Consider the following 19,578-nt stretch of genomic DNA (forward strand, 5'->3'; position numbering starts at 1 on the left):
CCTGGAAACTGTCGCCAGGAGGAGCGCGCCCGTCTCACGCATGCGCGCGCATGCGTGCACTCACGCACCCGCGGCCCTCCGCGGGGGAGCCGGCGCCTGCGGCGGGAATTTACGCGCGGTGGTCACGTGTCGGCGGCCGGATGCGTCTGAGGAGCCGGTCCCGCGCGGCTCGCTGGTGCTGGGCGAAGCGGGTTTGCGAAGCGCTAGTGAAGGCACGGTCAGCCAGTGAGCGTGGCCGGGGCTCGGGGTGTTCCGTGCGAGGTGCTGAGAAGAGAGTGACGGTGGTCGGGAAACGTGAGTGACATTGGGATGCTCGCCGTCGCCATCCTGTCCCCGAGAGCTGCCCCCGCGCGACCCTGCCCTGATGGCGCGCGACGTGCCTGGCCGCCGAGGGCAGGGAGGCCTGGGACTGCGGAGCGCCGAGAACCGGCCTCGGTCGTGGAGGAGGAAAAACGGACCCACTGGACATCCAGCTTGTATTTGGTTTCCGCAGTGGGCGCCCTAGAGGCGGAGTAACGTGCTCAAAATCGCCCACTAGTTAGGATCCACGGAGAGCAGGTCCGCAAACGCGCTATCACGCCGCGGAACCGATGCGTTTGTTCTCGTGCTTTTGTTGGAAAACTACAGCCTAGTGCCAGGTAGTGACCGGTTCCGCTGTACGGAGCGATTCGGTGGTGTGCACCTGCCCTTGCCCAGTGGTTCGCGGGACTGTCACCCGTCGGCACTCGGGGAATCAGGCCCAGCAGGAACTAATTCGAAAACTTGTTTCAGAAAAGGAACATTCTTAGAGCAATGGGGGCTGGGGGTTATGGTTTTTCAGGACTTGAAAATCTCAAGGTTTGTGTATTCATGCATGTAGAAAACCAGTTTGCGTATAATCTCACGTATTTAGAAGCCCTCCTGAAAAGCCCATCCTTGGCCCACTGTGTTAAGCACTCCTTATGCACCTGGATTGCACATGTAAGGGTTAAAAACAGGTGGCGCCCGAGTTGGACATTTAAAATAAAGCCAGGTTTATTGCCTGCCGTGATGGTGACTTTCCCTAAGACAAGAATCCGGAACGTAGATGTGGCCAGGTGTTCGGTTTTTTTGCTGAGGATAGATAGGAAAGGAAGTATCCAGCCAGGGAACTGTATTTGTTGTCTGTCCTTCCTGCTGTCCTTGTCAAGTGGATGGAATAATGCGAACTCTATGTGTAACTAGTAACCATGTGTTATTGCATGATCTTTAATGGCACGGTCTTTAGTGTTTTTGTTTTTATTAATAAAAAGAGAACTTAGAGTACAGCCCCTTCTGGATGATGCGTGACTTGCCAGAGTCATCCATCAGGTTAATGCCAGAACCCAGGTCTCACTTCCAGCCCAGGGTCTCTTTCCACAACCATTGAATGCCTACTTTTGGGGACTCCACAGCTGTTTCATGCCGAGCCCCAAGTGACTCATCTCTTCCATCTGCCCCAGGTCAGCTTTCCCATACTTCACAGTGGCTGTTGTAAAACTCTCGTCACTTAAACCTTACCAGCCACCTTCCTCTCTCTTCCACCTCCCAACCCCTGGTCTCACCTCTGGCTTCACCATCCTTGGTACATTATAGGCACCCAACTCCTTACCAGATGAACGAACCCTTCTTTTTCACTGAGATAAAGAAATACTATCCCGGATTTTCCTGAGCTTCCTTCTGACCAATAGCTTGTGAATCTCCATATTTGGTTCTGTAGGAAGCTCATTCATTCCAAAATGTTTCTAGCGCCTTCTTATAAATTGAGGGCAATTTTTTTTAACACCAAAGTGTAAATTCTAGATTACTTTTTATGTAATATTTAGATTGTTAACCATGTAAGGGGCACGGATCAGTAAGTAGTGGTAGTTCTTTCACGTATATACAGTTGACCCTTGAACAACACGGGGTTGAACTGTGTGAGTCCACTTATATGTGGATTTTTTTTCAATAAATACAGTATAGTATTGCAAATGTATTTTCCTTATGATTTTCTTAATATTTTCTTTTCTCTAGCTCATTCTATTGTAAGAGTACAGTGTATAATGCATATAAATGTACAAAACGTACGTTAATTGATTGTTTATGTTTGCAGGAAGACTCCCAATTGACAGTAGGCTATTAGTTAAGTTTTTGGGAAGTCAGAAGTTATACTTGGATTTTTGACTGGTGGGGTGGGCAGTGTCTGTGACCCTAACTCCCGTGTTGTTCAAGGGTCAACTGTATTTATCATTGGAATGTGGCTAGTTAAAATCACAACTTCTGTTCTTGCAGTAATACAGCATTTATCTTGTGAGGCTAAGTAAAATAGTACATTTACTTCTTAATTACATATTGTGGCATGAGGTGATTGATGCCTTTCTAATGCAAATAAAAGATTTATGTGTACAATAGCACTGTAGCTGACTTGCCCATTATGTGGTGGAATTCAGTGCTTACTGAAATGACAGCTTTAAACTGTCTGTAACTCAGGAGAATAGAGGCAGTTTGCATGCTGAGCTCTCTACGTCCATTGAATTTGGCTGTGTATTTAGTGAAGCTCTTTGCAAAATTTACGAAATAGTTCTCCAAGGGTGAGACAGTATTTCTGAAATCTACCTTTCAAAAATCCCTTTCACTTTGGTTAAACTCTGAGGATTTTTATGGTTTCCCAAGCTGGATCATTTTCTTCTTTATGTTCAGTAAGTCAATACCCAGAGACACTGGTTTACCTACTTTACCTAATTCAGGATGAGTTCATGGCAACGTCATCTTGCCCTTTTCCCCCTGCAGTTCCGCCAGCTGACAGGAACCACCATTGGGTCAGCTTTGCCACTGTGATCAAGTCATAAATGTCCTGGATAATTAAAGCCTAGTTGAACCTGGTAAAGGAAATTGTAGGATAAAATCTGTTGAATTCCAGCTGCGTCCTGGCCTTTGGTTCAGGTAGCCTTGAACTTTGAGATTGGCATCATTCTCTATTAGGACTTCCCAAAAAGCATGGAAAAATGGGAAGCCTACAGGACCACTTGCTCCTAAAGTTAAGGAATTAAAACAGGAGAGGTTCTGCCATCAGCCCTGCAGTGAGGCTGCAGGTATGGACTAGGACTGCCAGAGGTCCCATCTCATAGAAGCCGCCACCTCCTTTGTGTCTGGAGTGACCTCTTTAAGTCTAGAGATGCACTTGGCGCTTTTCTCTTTATTGTGGATCATTTGTTGAAGAGAATCTGTGCCCTGTCCTAGAGTATCTTTTATCTAAAGAAAAAGGGAAAAAAAGGTTGGCACAAAAGGGGAGGTAGCAGGCAGTGCCAAAAAGAATGTCGCACGCTGCTTTTCTCATCCCGTTCTCCAGTCCTCCATGCAGGTGGCTTGGAGTGTTGATTAAATGACATCCAGGGTCAAGAGAAGGTAGGTACTACAGGCAGCAGGATGAATTTCAGGTCGTTATCACCAGACCACAGAGCATGAATTCAAATTGTGCCCCAAAACTCAAGAGTTCTTGGGAAGATACACATTTCCCCAGACTAGTCAGAGATCTGGAAATCCAGGGCACGATGCATCTACAACAGGCACCCCCCAGGAGTCTCGTTTCCTCCCATGCTGCCTCCTGCCTGAGCTTGAACCTAGGGGAAGGTCCTCCTCCTGTAGTTGTTGGGAAGGCAGGGGTTATCCGAACTGAAAGAGGAAAGGGGGATGAATGAAATAATGTAATACAGTGATGAACAACATAAGCTCTGGAATTAATTGGAGTTTGAGTCTTGAACGTGCCACTTGCCAGCTGGATGGCCTTGGACAAGCTGTTGAACTCTTTGAGCTCAGTTTCCTCATCTGTAAATTGAAGGTAAAAATAATACCTTCATTAGGTTGTAAGGATTAAATGAGAGCATGCGCGTACAGTGCACAGGAAGGGCTTAGTGAATGGACCGTTATTAAGACAATAGCCCCTGTTTTTAAGTTCCCTGGAACTTTTGCCCCTGCCCACCACAAACACCGCGAAAGGTTTTAAATTATTTTTTCTAATGGGATTCTCATTTTAGAAGATTTTAGTTATGAAATGATAATTCAGTTTCCCTTTACTAGTCAAAAACGTAACTAACATTCAGAGGTTTTGGCTTCCACACCGTAACCAATATAATTGCACCGAGTTCTTATAACTCCAGCTAAAAGCAAAGAACTGTGATGTTTTCGTTGGAGTAGTTTTAGTGTTAGATTTATGATTTCCTGTAGGCTTTTCAAATACTGCCTAAGGGTCAGGGACTCCCTGTTCCCCCTTATAGATTCTAGACTAGACCTTTCTCAGTATCAACACGGTATCAACACATTTGGCTTCATAACAAAAAATCAAATTATTAAACTGAGACTTAGCTGGATTCTGTCAATACCGAGTGATGCCTCACATATTTTGTCCTAAAGATTGTACTGCATTGGGCACTCCCAACATCTCACATCTTGTGTTTTTATATTTTTCATATTTCAGACATCAGTGCAAAAGGATGAAAACAAACTGCTCAGTATTCTAGAGCTGTTACTTATTTTCTCTTGAGGCTTTGCAGTCACTGAGAAAACAGTAGCAGTATATAGTATGTTTGAAAACCTGCTCAAAATACTATGAATTACATAAAGTAGCATATTGTATTGTTTTTCTGGGAACGAAATTAGCCGACAAGAATTAAATAATGAAAGAAAACCATTGGGAGATGCCGCAGCCCCACGGTGGCAGAGGCAAAAATTGTGAGTTCCGAAGCGACAGGTCCCCCCAAGCAGAAGCCATGAAGGACGCGTCCACAGCTTGGAGGCTGAGTGGCCTCTGGACTTGGTGTGGGTGGAAAGGGGCAGGGCTGGCGATGGAATGGTGAAGCAGTTAAGGTGCGTGGGTCTTTGAGACGAAGCCAGAGAGAGACTGCACAAGAGCAGATCTCCCTATCTTTGGAGAGACCCAGCTTGTTCTTCCATCCCCTCCACGTCTACAGGGCTCACTGCATGCAGGCTCTTCTCCAGATGCTACTGAGGATAGTGTCTGGCCTGCCTTCGAGAACTCGTAGGAATGATGTGATGCAAACACGGTTTTTTTGAGAGTTGTCCTAAACCAGCCACAGTCTTCCTGCAGCTGGTCTGACTGAGCCTCCGCATCCCCCTGCTGGCCGCTTTACTCTTGGAGCCCCCGTCTGCTTTTGTGTCTGGCCCTCTCTTATTCTTAGCCTCCTTCCTGCCTGTCCACCCCTTACCTGCCACCCCTGCCGCATACTTTTTCTCCAGGTCTGTGGCTTTAAGGGACTTTTGGGCAGGAAGAAGAGAGTGACAGGTGCACACGCATTTGGCAATGTACAAATGCCCATACCTGGTGTAACTGCCATGTGATCTCAGGTTGTGTTACTTGGAGTATAATGTTTAACGGGAGTAAGGAGGGCACTTATTGCGTGGTGCACTGGGTGTTATACGCAACTAATGAATCATCGAACATTACATCAAAAACTAGGGATGTACTGTATGGTGACTAACATAATATAATAAAATATTATTATAAAAAAATAAATAAATGAAATAAATAAAACGGGAGGCAGTCTCTTCCTATTCTGAGTAGGCATGGGGAGAGGTTAAGAACGCAGCGCTCTGGAGACCGGCTGCCTACATTTCAATACCAGCTTTCATTTCCTCGCTCTGTGGCCTTGAGCAAGATACTTAATTTCCATGTCTGTTTCCTCTTTCCCAGAATGGGGAATAATAATGGTAATCGATCTAATGGGGTGATTGAGCTCACATTGAAGTGACAATTGAAGTGCTGAGTGGAGCCTGGCGCATAAGCACTCAGCGGAAGTTCTTAGAAGTGTCAGTTCTCGGAGTTTTCTCTGAAGAAGCACGGACACCATGAAGGCCAGAGGACGCAGGGATGCGCAGAGGAGAAAAGAGAAGACTCAAGAGGACAGACAGATTTTTTTCACAGATTCAAGGCAAGTTTCACCGTGTGTTTATTATCTGTTCCAGTCTGTATGGCTCCAAAGTGAGGGACTTTGAAATGGTCCTAGAGGAAGTGAAGGAGGCGGTGGGATAGAGTTGGGAGGGTAGAGTTCCATGATCACCCCAGAGTCCGAGTCCCAGTTCTGTCCTCACCATAGGTGACCTGCAGCAGTACTCACACCTTTGAAGCTCGGTTTATTTATCTGTAAAATGGAAATCGTTGATTGAAAGAGGCAACAAGGATGGTTCGTGGTGGGACAGGACATGGAGAACAAAGGCCAAAGAAAAGCATGAAACTTCCTTACACCTTACAGCCACTGGCAAGTCCTTGAGACAGGCAGAGTGATCTTCCTCTAAGAGCTCAGCTGCCTCAATGTTAATACTTTGCTAAGGGCAAAAGGCAACTTTACCTTAACTCCCCCCCCCCCCACTTTCAGGATCCTGTAAGTCTACTTTAACATATAAAATTTCCTTTGGAAACTTCCTTTATCTCTATCCCCCACCAAGTTACATGTTAGCAATCACCCCTAAGCATATGGCCCACCGATAAACATCTGAAGGGTCTCATGACTAGGGTTTTATTAATAATAAATGACCTTTTCCCAACAATAGCTAGCCCATCAGGTCCTGGAAACCTTGCTTCCAAATTCCTTAAGGACTTATGCTCTCCCTAACGCCCTCCAACTTGAAAGCATACAATGGGCTACTCCTCATGACCCCAGTGCAACTCTTCCTGCTCACAGGTCCGGTCCCCGTGTAACCGCCTTTTTGCACCAAAGACGTCTCAAGAATTCTTTCTTGACTGTTTGCTCCTGAACCCCAACGTTTTCACATCAGGGCAGAAGGGTACCACCAGTGTCGAGGATCTGGCCCTCAACTTGGCAAGTGTAAACTTCTGTTAGTAACTTGCCCATGGATGATTTTGGTGACAGACTGCCACGAATGTATCTCTTTCAGTGCTGTAGTGGGTTGAATGGTGGCCCTCAAAAGATGTGCCCATGTCCTCTTTTCCAAATGAAATAACATTTACAAACTCCTGGGATTAAGACTATCTTTGGGTGGCCATTGTTCAACCTACTACGAGGGACCCAGGAGACAGAATATGTCCCCCTACTAGGTTTTTATTTCTTTCTCATTTGTGTTTATATTTCTAATACATCCTATGGATTAATATTCAGAAACACAAAAGGAGATACAGATGATGTGCTATTTCTTGATCTCAAAAGGGGTTTTGTGGTTATATATCCTTTCTGATAATTCATTGAACTGTACCCTTATCATTTGTAAATTTTCTCTGTATATCAAACCTGTGATTTAAAAATTTTACCTGCTGTTATAAAATGTACATTTTCATGAAGTAAACTTCCATTTTAAAAATCAAATTAGCTTTAGTTGCATATTATTTTTTACAAATATAGACATGTAAAAAGTTTATTTGACCCGCTGAAAATCATACATCTTTCCATCCCTGAATTTTCTCATGCTATTTCCTCACCTGAATGTGTCCCCCACTTCTTTGCTTACTCCAAATTCCTCTCTATCTGTCAAAGTCCATCTCACCTTCTCCTACCTTTCCTGAGTGCCCCAGCTTTTTTCTTAAAGATAGATTTATTTTAGAGAGAGTTGGGGGGGGGGGCAGGCAGAGTGTAGAGGGAGAGAGAGAATCTCAAGCGGATTCCCTGCTGAGCACAGAGCCCGATGCAGGGCTTGGGGCTTGATTCCACAACCCCAAGGTCATGACCTGAGCCCAAATCAAGAGTCAGGCACCCAACCACCTGAGCCCCCCAGGTGTCCCTGGGTGCTCCAGCTTTTGATCAGCCCCTGCTCAGAATCCCACAGCACTGTCAGTATCACACTCCATGTCATCTTCATCTGTGGTGTGTTGGCATTGGAAGTGGGTGGGGGCGGTAAGAACGTATGAATGTACATTTAAGATTCTAGAGCAGTGGTTTCCAACTTGGGGTCTTGTCCTCTCCAGAGGTCTTAAAGATGTGGTAATGGGTTTAATCCATTTGAGAAAATCGGGGGCATTGCTGAGGTAAAATGAGTGAGACAGGGTCCCTGTTGGCAGGGATTCAGAATCTGGAGGGGGATGCAGTCACGTAACCGCAGAATTGCAATACGCTACACCAAGTGCTACGACAGAGACACACTCAGGCCGTCTGTCTGTGCGTGAGCGCGCACTTCACTCCTTACACTCCAGAACGTCTGTTTCTAGCCACACACACCCCCCACAACGAGTCATCATAGGTTGATGTAAATGTCAAATTTCCCTCTCGGTTGAGACGTTATCAACTCAGTATGGTAGTTCTCAATGTAGCCTGCTGATCAGATCTGACTGACACACTGTCTTTGATTTTTATAAATGAAGAATTTGTAAGTTAATAAGTGTAGGTTGGCAGATGAAATCCTTCAAAACCTGGGAATCCACTGGGGAAAGGTGAACAAATGGCATAAAAAGAATCAGTCCTCTAGCAGATGACGTCCTAAACTCACTTGGGTTCTACCTGGGCTACTTGTTTGTTCTGAGCTGATGTGTCCCCCACCCTCCCAACCCCATCATTCATATGTTGACGTTGTAACCCCCATAACTCAAAATGCGGCCACATTTGGACGTAGCATCTTTAAAGAGGTAATTAAGATGAGGTCATGAGGGTGGGCCCTAATCCAATATGAACGTCATCTTTACGAGAAGAGATTTGGACACAGATGCATATATAGAGGGATGACCATGTGAGGACACAGGGAGAGGCCTCAGAGGGAACCAACCTTGCTGACACCTTGAGTTCAGACTTCTCACCTCTAAAGTGAGGAAATACATTTCTGTTGCTAAGATAGCCAGTCTGTAGTAGTTTATTCTGGAAGCCCTAGTAAGTGAATCTGTTGACTGATACCCTCCTATGTTGAAATGTAGGTTCTTTGGTCTTGGCACTCAGGGACCTTCACGCCCCGTCCCCAGTGCATCTGCTCCGTCTCCTCTCCCAACGCTCCCTGTCATGCCTTCTGCACCCTCTGGCCTCTCCATGTTCACCAACTACATCTGCCTTTTCAAGTCTCAGCCCTTGCTGGAGGTTCTCTCTTCCTGGGTTGCCATTTCTTCTCCTGGTCAGACCTCCTTCAAAACTTTGCTCAAGTGTGTGCTTTGTGGAGCCTTTCAGAACTCCCAGGCTGAGTTGGAAGCACTGGTCACATTGTATTCTCATGAGATGTCCCTTCTTACTAGATGATGTGCTCCTAAAGCCTAGGGCTTTGTCTGAGCCATCTGCCTCTCTTTAGAGACGAACATGGCATAGAACTCTGCCATAACAAAACGGGTGGGGTGGCTTAAACAACAGACATGTATTTTCACTGTTTTGGAGGTGGAAAGTCCCAGATCAAGCTCTAACAGGGTCTGTTCCTGACCAGTAGATGGCTGCCTTCTCACTGAGTGCTCATGGCCTTTCCTCTGTGGGTGGTGTGTGCTGAGGGAGAAAAATTAATTAATTAATTAATTAATTAAAATCTTAAAAAAAATTAAGGTATCAAAGGTGGAAGCACTTTGGGAATGGTGGACTAAGGACCTCCAAAGATCAACTAACCTTCCATTTAAAGAACAGACCGAAGTACATGAAACCAAAAGTGACAGAATTGAAGAAAGAAGGAAACAATTCACAATAATAGTTACAGACTTCAATATCCCATGTCAGTAATGGACAGAACACCTTGGCAGGAGATCCCCAAGGAAACGGATGACTTAAACAGCACTCTAAGCCTGCTAAACCTGACAGGTGTCTTTAGACCACTTCACCCAACAGCAGCAGAATACACATTCTTCTCAAGTGCACATGGCACATTCTCCAGGATAGACCATATGTTAGGCATAAAGCCTCCTAAAGTTAAAACGATTGAAATCATACAAAGTATGTTCTCAAACCGCAATGGAATAAGAGATCAATAAAGGAAGGAAATCTGGGGAATTTAAAAATACGGGATTTAAACAGGACACTCGTAAATAATGAATAGTCAAGGAAAATCACTAGAGAAACTAGGAAATGCACAGAGATGAAAGAATATGAAACCAATATACCAGAACTTAAGGAAAGCAGCAAATGCCATGCATAGAATGAAATTTATATTAAAAGATCTCAAATCAATGAACAAAACTTCTACTCTAAGAAATTTAAAAAAAGAGTGGGAATAAATGAAAGAAAAATATAATAAAGGTCAAGAAAAAACAAAAATCGATTTTTAAGAAAGATAAAATTAATGAAATTTTAGGTACACTGACCAAGAAGAGAAGAGAGAACATTCAAACTTTAAATGAGAAATAAAAGACGAAACATCACAACAGACTTAAAGCAATAAAAACACTCTAAGGAATATTATGACTAATTATATGCTAAGGAATTATATAACCTACATGAAATGGACAAATGTTTAGGTATATAAATGTTTATAATTGTTATAGCTTATTGTTTTAAACCTTTTATTAATATATAATGTCCTCCTTTGTCTTTTGTATCCTTTTTTGATTTAAAGTCTATTTTCTCTGATATTAGTAGAGCCACCCCTGCTTTCTTCTGGTTACTATTTGCCTGGAATATCTTTCCCAGCCTCTCATTTTCAGGCTATTTGTGTGTTTGGATCTAAAGTGTCTCTCCTAGACAGCATATAGTTGGATCATGCATTTTTATTCATTGTGCCAAACTCGGTCTTCTGATTGGAGTATTTATTTTGTTTACAGTTAAAGTAATTACTGATAAGAAGGACTTCAGTCATTTGGTATTTTCTGTACATCTTATAGCTTTTTTATCCCTCATTTCTGTTACTACCTTCTTTTGTGTTTCGTTGATTTTTTTGTAGCAAAATGTTTAAATTCCTTTCTCATTTCCTTTTGTATATATTCTAGGGCTCTTTTCTTTGTGGTTACTATGGAGATTACATTTCACATCCTAAAGTTATAACACTCTAATTTGAATTTATACCATCTTAACTTCAATAACATACAAAAGCTCTGCTGCTTTACAGCTGTGTCCTCACGCCTTTTGGTTACTGATGTCCCTCAAATTATAACTTTATGCATTGTATGCCCAAACATAAATTAATAATTCTTGTAAATGCATTCATCTCTTAAATTATGTAGAAAAAAATTTGGAGTTATAAACCAAAGTTAAGTAATACTAGCTTTTAGACTAATAATTCTTTTAAATGTATGTCTCAAATCATGGAGAAAATTTTTAAAAAATGCATTTACAAACCAGTGCTACAATACTAGCTTTTACACAATTGCCCACATATTTACCTTTATTGATATATTTATTTCTCCATACAGCTTTGAGTTACTGTCTGGTGTCCTTTTATTTCACCTCTCAGGACTCTCTCGAGCATTTCTTTCTTTCTTTTTTTTTTAAAGATTTTATTTATTTATTTGACAGAGAGAGAGACAGCCAGTGAGAGAGGGAACACAAGCAGGGGGAGTGGGAGAGGAAGAAGAAGCAGGCTCCCAGCAGAACAGGGAGCCCAATGCGGGCTGGGATCACGCCCTGAGCCGAAGGCAGACGCTTAACGACTGAGCCACCCAGGCGCCCCTCTCTTGAGCATTTCTTGCAGGGCAGGTCTAGTGGTAATGATCTCCATCGGATTTTATTTATCTGGGAATGTCTTAATTTCTCCCTCACTTTTGAAGGATATAGGATTCTTGGTTGATGGAGTTATTTTGTTTCTTTCAGCATTTTGAATATATTGGTCCCCTGTCTTGTGGTCTCCAAAATTTCTGATAAGAAATCTGATAGTCTTATCAAGGATCCCTTGTATATGATGATTTGCTTCTCTCTTACGACTTTCAAGATTTGTTCTTTGTCTTTCACAAGTTTAATTATATTGTGCTCGTGTGGGTGTCTTTGAATTCATCTTACTTGAACTTCATTGAGCTTCTTGAATGTTTATATTCATGTCTTTCATCAGGTTTAGGAAGTTTTCAGCTATTATTTCTTCAAGTAGTCTCTCTGCTTCTTTCTCCTATTGTGGGACTCCCACAGTATACATGTTTGGCTCCTTGATGGTGTCCCACAGGTCTATTAGGGTCTGCTCATTTTTTTCAGTCTTTTTTTCTTTCTATTGCTGAGATTTGATCATTTCCACTGTCCTAGCTTCAAGTTCAGGGATGCTTTCTTCTGCTTGCTCAGATCTGTCTTTGAATCTTTGTAGTGAATTTTCCATTTCATGGATTTTTTTTTAAGATTTTTTTAAAGTGATCTCTACACCGAACACGGGGCTCGAACTCACAACTCCGAGATCAAGAGTCGAATGCTCCACTGACTGAGGCAGCCAGGTGCCTCATGAATTTTCCACTTAAGTTGTCATACTTTTCAGTTCCAAAATTTCTTTTTGGTTTCTTTTTAGGGTTACTGTTCCTTTATTCATATTTCCATTTTGTTCCTACATCATTTCTTGACTTTCTTCACATCTTCATTCAGTTCTTTGAACAGCTTGAAGACTGTTGTTTTAAAGTCTTTGTCTAGTAGATCTATCAAGTCTTTTTTAGGGACAGTTTCTGTTTTGTTTTTTCCCTTTGAATGGGCCATACTTTCCTGCTTCTTTGCATGCCTTGTGGTTGTTGTTGTTGAAAGCTGGACATTTGAATCTAATAATGTGGTAATGCTGGAAATCAAATTCTCCCTCTTTCCCAGGATTTGATGTTTTTTGTTATTATTTTTTTAATTGTAAGCTGTCTCTGTGCTGAAGATCAACCTAAGGTGTAAACTTAAGGTCTTCTTGGGTCTTTTCCAGGCCTTTCCCTAAGCATGCATGGATCACTTTCTAATTTTTCCCTTATATGCAAGTGTTTGGGAATGTCCTAGTCTTTAATGTCTGGCTCCCAATAGGGGAAAAAAGAGAAGAATGAAGGTGGGGGGGGAGAAAGGGGCACTGTCGCTTTAGATCCCCAGAAGTCACTTCAGCCTGAGGGGGAGGGGCTTGCAACAGTGGGGGGAGGTGCAACAGCAATGGCTGCTCACTTCTGCCTGCACCTCTCATCAGCAGCAGCAGTCAGTGACCAGAGCTGGCATCACCAGTATTTGGATTTGGAAAACAGGGTCCTTTGTTCCCTCCCTAGCTCTCACCAGCTGTGTCCAAGCTGGTGTAGGAAACAACTGTGTCAAGCCTCATTTATTAAATCTTTCTCTTTTTGTAATACCAGCTCGCCATGTGTTGTGTTTCATATATGCACAAGTCTGTTTCGGCTCTCTGTATTTTGATTCACAATATGTTATCTCATACCAGTAACTTAATTATAATGACTTTGCAGTAAGTCTTCATAACTAGCAAAGTAAGTCTCCCTGCATTATGCAGAGCATTCTTCCGAGATCAGACGAGATTGGGCGCGTTCAGGGTGGTATGGCCGTAGACTATGCAAAGCATTCTCGGTCATACTTGGCCCTTTGCACTTACATATACATTTTGGAATCAGTTTACAAGTCCTTCCAAAAGCCCTGTTGAGATTTTTGTGTGAAATTGCATTTAATATTAACATTTAATATTAGTTTGAGAATTCCCACCTCTAAAATATCAAGTTTCCTCAACCATTTGTTGCTCAAAAGGTTTTATGATTTTACACATCTTTTGTTTGATTTGCTCCTAGATACCTTAAATACTTTGTAACTATTATAAAGTGGTACCTCTTTAAAAATTAGTTTCCAGCTCTTTGTTGTGGGCATATAGACAAATAATTAACTTTTGGATTTCATCTTATATCCTGCAATCTTATTGAACTCTATCCTAGCAATAGCTTCTGCTTGATCCTTTTTGATTTTCAGTGTTGGAGCCTCTGCAGATAATGACTGTTTTGTTTCTTCATTTCCAGCATCCTGTGTGTGTGTGTGTGTGTGTGTGTGTGTTTGTCAGTGTTTTGTCTCTAACAGCACTGGTCAAGATGGGGTGGAGTGGAACGGTGGAGGGGAAGTGTAAAAATATGATTACTCAGTCCTAAATTATAGTTGCTGAGTTCTTTGACTCATGAATTATTTTGAAGTTTATTTTCAAAAATTGTAACTTATAGACATTTTTCGCTTATTTTTTGTCACTGATTTTATAATAGTGAATTAAGGAATTGGTTTTTATTGGGTTTTTTGTATTTGTTGAGTCTTGCATTATAGCTTCATATATGATCAGTGTTCATAAATGTTCAATAATGTCCTTGGAAAGATGGTGTATTCTCCCACTTTGTGGATTTGTCAATCTCTCCTTATAATGCTGTCAATTTGGGGTTTATGTGTTTTGAGATTATGTTGTTAGGTTCAAAACAGGTTCAGAAATTTTGTACCTTTGTGAGAAAATGTTCCTTTTATCATAGCCTCTTATCTGTAATGATACTTTCCATCTTTTAGTTTTTTTCTGATACTAAAATAACTGTACCGGCTTTCTTTTGAGTAATATTTGCCTAGTAACACATCTTCCCCTCCTTCTAGTCTCAATCTGTCAGGTGCTTCAGCTTTGCTATGTTTCCCCCAAATATCATACAGGTGCATTTTTCTTATTTCTACCTCATCTGTGATCTCTGTCTTCCAGTAGTAACTTTACTCCGTGTGCAGTTATAGTGACTGTAGATACGTATGCATTCATTTCTGCCACCTACTTTTGTACTTTCTACTTTTACGTTTTTTATTTATTTGATTTTTAAAAAACTCCTTTTTAAAAAAATATTATTTATTTATTTGAGAGAGAGAAAGAGAGAGAACACAAGTGGTGGGGAGGGCCAGGAGGAGAGGGAGAAGCAGACTCCCCACCAAGGAGAGAGCCCATCTTGGCACTCGATCCCAAGACCCTGGGATCACGACCTGAGCTGAAGGCAGACACTTAACTGACTGAGCCACCCAGGTGCCCCAAAAAGCTCTTCTTATCTTTGGTTGGATGGATTGAGCTTTCATTATATCCTTTCCTCCACTTCCACCCCACCTTAAAGTTTGAAGTTTTGTTCTCTTTCCATACTTAACATTCATTTTGACTCATCTGAAATTAATTACTATCTCTCCTTTAGTCTTGAATAATACCAAAACCTTAAATGCTTTAATCCAAACACCCCTCCTATCTTTATTCCATTGTTGTCCTTTATTTCACTTCCATCTCATTTTTATAGTCTTCAAATCACTTACTAGCGCTCTTGTTTTGTCTTATTTTGTTTTGTTTTTAGAGAGAGAGTGTGTGCGAGCAGGGGGAGGGGCAGAAGGAGAAGTAGAGAGAGACTCTTTAGCAGGTTCCACGCTCAGCACAAAGCCTGACACAGGGCTTGACCTCATGACCTGAGCTGAAATCAAAAGTCCAATGCCCGAGCAACTGAGCCACCCGGATGCCCCTATGTGCTGGTGTCTTTAGACAGCGCTGAGTTAGAGTTGCCACGTAGCTGCCAATTACCCTGTCCAACAATTTATCTGAAATTTCTCTCTTCCAAATGGTTTCTTTCTGAAATAAATCCTGTCGTATTTCTTTCAGTGACAATCTTTAGAGCGGTATTCTTTTAGTCTCTTAAAAAAAATACAAAACCCTCTTCTCTCCCTCATTGTATTGACGTTTAGCTGGAAAGGGAATTCTAGATGGACATGTATTTTCTCTCAGCAGAAAAATCCAGTTGTATCATTTTACGGAGAGATGATGCTGTGCCGCAGCCAGTTAGCCGAGGACCGGAGCTTGAATTCCAACCCACGTGGCTCTAGAGCCTAGTTCTCAGCCAAATCCTTTGTATTTGGGTTCACCAAATAATAAATCATTTGAACAATAACAAACTGTATCTGCATCATGACAACACACAGGCAAATCTTAAAATTAATTATCCAGTCTAGCTCAGCAAGTGTTTTTAGGAACTCCCCATATGCTAAGCATCGGCGGGGTACAAAAGGATATGGTTCTTTGGTGGAGAGAAGTGCAGTCCCGTTAGGGAAGCAGGAGGTGTCCAGTAGCATTTGCTCCATTTTGCTCTAGGATCCTGGCCAGTGTCTGGGCCTCGTGATACTTGGGAATAGAAAACACATAAGACTCTTCTCTCCTTTTTATCCCCTTTGGAAAATATTGGCAGTGAGTGAAGTAAAGATGGCTGTTTTCATGGTAGAGAAGAGGTCGTATAAGCCAAGACGGCCTTCATGTTGATAGGAAATGCCTTACTCCACCTGTAATCATAAACACTACTCCAGTAAAAGAGGTGCACTTTTCTCTCCTTGTCTCCTTGCATGCATGATCGGCATCAGTTAAAATGTACCTCCTTAGGCAGTCAAGGAGGAGAGAGAAAACCAACACACCACAGCCTAGACAACTCCATCCAGCACCGCCGGGCCGAGATCGAGGTTTGGTGCCCCCCCATCAACCACTCCAATTACCTTAGCCCCCATCTCGACCCCTAGCTTTGCTGGAATGAGGGTTCACCCACCCACGGAGCTTGGTAAGAAGAGAAAGTTGAATGGGAAGTTAAAAAGGTAGAGAGGGCTGCCTCTGCCTTTCCATCGTCATAAATGGGGTTGACTAACACTGCAGTGTGTCCTTGCTGGCCGACACCGAGCTAGGCCTCAGCTTCTCAAACCGCAGCTCATCAGACTGGGATACTCCCCTGCTGGGTCTGCTCCCTGGTGCCTTGCTCTAGTCCCCTTCTCTTTAAAAGTGTTCCTTTCTCACTAGGGGAAAAAAATGTTCTGCCTCCAGAATTAGCATCGAGGGGTTTTGCTTGTTCTAGAAGCTGACTTGACGCTCCCTTCTCAAGCATGCTCCGTACACAGCGCACATACTGGTTGGCCAGGGCAGAGCCGCTGAGCCTCTGCTGGGTGTTCTGGCGGTAACACTGGAGAACTGGGGCTTGCAGATCAGCACAGACAGGATGAAACTCATACCAGTTCAACGTTGCTTCCCCCTCCCCAGCATCTTTCGGATATTGTTCAGTGGTGACTTTGTGGAATTCTGAGCGCCTCTCCTTGAGTCCAGCCAGCTGCTCTCTGTAGAATGCACCCTACTTCTTCATCGCTCCATCCTTCTCTTCCAGCTGCTTCACCAGGTGCTGTGCCTTGGCTCGCGCCTCTTCCCTTGATACCCTCTCTCTCGAGGAATAGCTCCAGTTAACTGCTTATTGGCAAAAGGCCTCCCTTGGTCCAGCTCTTTGCCTTGCTTTAGTCGTTTCTGAATTCCGGACTCTTTCTTGGCTTGCTCCAATGCCAGCCCCTCAGCTACTCTTTTCACTTCTGTGTCAGACACTAAGGCACCAGAACAGCCAGAATACTGCTGAGCCTTCGAACCAGGTGGGGTGCTTTCCCTCATACAATCAATCACATTTCTCAGAAACCGGCTGCCCTTCACCATGGTGGTGTTCTCATGGTCATCCGCCTCAAAGGTGACCTGGCAGGTGCTGGTGGTTCCACCATGGCTCCTGCTTCTGCCCCACAGTGACCCAGCTTGCACCCGTGAGCACCTCAGGCCCCATGTGCACACACACGCCTGGAAGCGCCCAGATTCTTCCCTTGCACAGAGGGAGCGAGGCCACAACCCCCCATGAGCCATCAATATCCCTGTGTATTGATTGACATATGCAGACTGGGTTGGGGTCACCCAGAACGCAGCCAGAGACAAGGATGTGCACATATCTTCATAGTTTATTTTGAAAGTGAGGGATTCCAGAGACCGGGAGAGTGCAGCAGGAAGGGAGGAGAGCCAGTACAAGCGTGCCTTCTCAAGTTAATCATGGGTCTCTGTGTTACTCACTTCCAGTAGCTTCTGCTCTCCAGCTACTCTTTCCATCTCTCCCAGCCCAGCCCAAAGACAACTATCAGCATGGCCTGGGGTTTGGGGATACAGATCTAGTCTTACCAGAAACTGAGATTACTCCCATTTCCCTCCTTTCTTTTACATCCAAGACTATAATCATGATTCTCAGCATCTGACTCCTTGGGGCTGTGCTGGAGGTCCCCAAGACTACTCTCAGTTTCAACATTTGCTCGGAGGAGTCGCAGAACTCAGAAAAGCGCTTATGATCATGGTCACAGTTTGTTACCATGAAAGGATATAGATTAAAATTGGCAAAGGTGGAGTGCCTGGGTGGCTCAGTTGGTCAGGTGGCCAACTCTTGATTTCAGCCCAGGTCATGACCTCGGGGCTTCTGGGATCGAGCCCCACATTGGGCTCTGCACTCAATGGGAAGTCTGCTTGAGGATTCTCTTCCCTCCCTCTGCCCCTTTCCCCACTCTCTAGAATAAAAAATAAATAAATAAATAAATAAATAAATAAATAAATAAATAAATATTTTAAAAAACTGAAATCAGCAAAGGTAATATGTGTAGCAGACAGTCCAGAGAGACTAGGCATGGAGCTCCCAGTTGTCCTCTCCCAGTGGAGTCCTGTGGACAGTGCCTCAGCGCCCCCAGCAAGGATGGTGGAGGGAGGTGGGTGGATTTGATAGACATGTAATCTGATTTGAGGAGGTAGAATCGGTAAAATGTGAGGGTTGCAGGACAGGAAAGTCAAGGGTGACCCCCAGTTTTCTGCGTATGCTGAAGGAGGGGGCCTGGGTCTGGGGAGGGGATGGAGACCGTGAGTTCGGTTTTGGACATACTGGAGTGAGGTGCCTGCGATACATCCATATGGGTCTGCAGTTCACAGAGGAGGTTTGAGCTGGAAGTCATAGGTCGTCCAAGGAGTAACTGAAGCCCTGGAGTGGAGGAAATGCCTAGGGGTGGAATTCAGGGTGAGAAGGCACGTTCCTGAGATGCTCCAGTGGCACTCAGAATCCTTGGTAAGGCAGCCAGGGAGACTGAGGACAGCTTGGGATGCGGGCAGAAAGCTAGGAGAAGGCGTCTAGTGTTCTAAGAAGGGGCGTGGTTAGGGGTCTTGAATGTGCAGAAGGATTACCGTAGATGAAAATTATACAACATCAATTGGACCTAGCAAAATAATTGGTCACAGGAGATGTTTAAAAAAAGCCATTTTGGAAAAGGGTGCTTCGCAATGGACCTAGAGACGAGCAGAGAAGCTGCGGAAAGCTAGCACAGGCAACTTGACCGAGGTTTGGCCCAGAACAGATGTGTGGAGATTGGGGAAGTAGCTGGAGGGGCAGCGCCGTGTGGAGGGGTTTTTTTGTTTGGTTGTTTGGTTGGTTTTATTCTTAAAAGCAGAGGAGCCCTGAACATGTTACCATGCATCAGGGAAGAATCGAAGGGGAGGCTGAAGATAAAGAAGGGAGAGCGTGAATAGAATGCAGTTCTTGGGAAGGTGGGGGCTGGACCCCAGGGTACCAGGGGACACTTACCCCAGGAGAGCAGGAGGGAGGGAGGGAAGATGCTCACAGGTGCGGGAGGAGTTCGAGTAGTACCACTCCCTTCCTCAGCGCCACGGGAGGGAGCCATGGGAGCCACTCTTTGTTAGTTCAACGCACCGAACTCTTGCTGACAACGGCTGACTTGGGCCCAATGCTGTACTATGAGCCGTGATGCAAGCGGGAGTGGATCTGAGGCTCTCGTGGACTTAGGAGTGGGGCAGACAAACCACCATGACCAGCTCACCTTTGCGGAGCATGGGCTCGGGGCCAGGTAGTCGTAGCATTTCGTTCCCGCAGGAACCCCGGGGAGTGGGCGGCTGTGTGCTTCTGTTTGAACAGATGGGGGGATGGAGGTGCAGGGAAATTGAATTACTGTCCGAGACCAAGGG

At 44.0% G+C, this 19,578-nt stretch overlaps 1 long non-coding RNA gene and 1 pseudogene across 1 annotated transcript; one reads left to right on the forward strand and one right to left on the reverse strand.

The window, feature by feature from the left end:
• The first annotated feature begins 87 nt into the window (after window positions 1–87).
• On the forward strand, window positions 88–7,313 carry LOC123780808 (uncharacterized). Its single transcript, XR_015727073.1, has 2 exons — window positions 88–5,924; window positions 6,675–7,313. It is a non-coding gene; the product is annotated as an uncharacterized LOC123780808 (long non-coding RNA).
• Window positions 7,314–9,172: 1,859 nt separating this feature from the next.
• LOC123780549 (MICOS complex subunit MIC19 pseudogene) lies at window positions 9,173–19,473 on the reverse strand (annotated as a pseudogene).
• Between the last annotated feature and the right edge of the window lie 105 nt (window positions 19,474–19,578).

Source organism: Ursus americanus, chromosome 17, assembly GCF_024610735.1.
Source record: "Ursus americanus isolate L20-20 chromosome 17, mUrsAme1.1.p, whole genome shotgun sequence".
NCBI lineage: Eukaryota > Metazoa > Chordata > Mammalia > Carnivora > Ursidae > Ursus > Ursus americanus.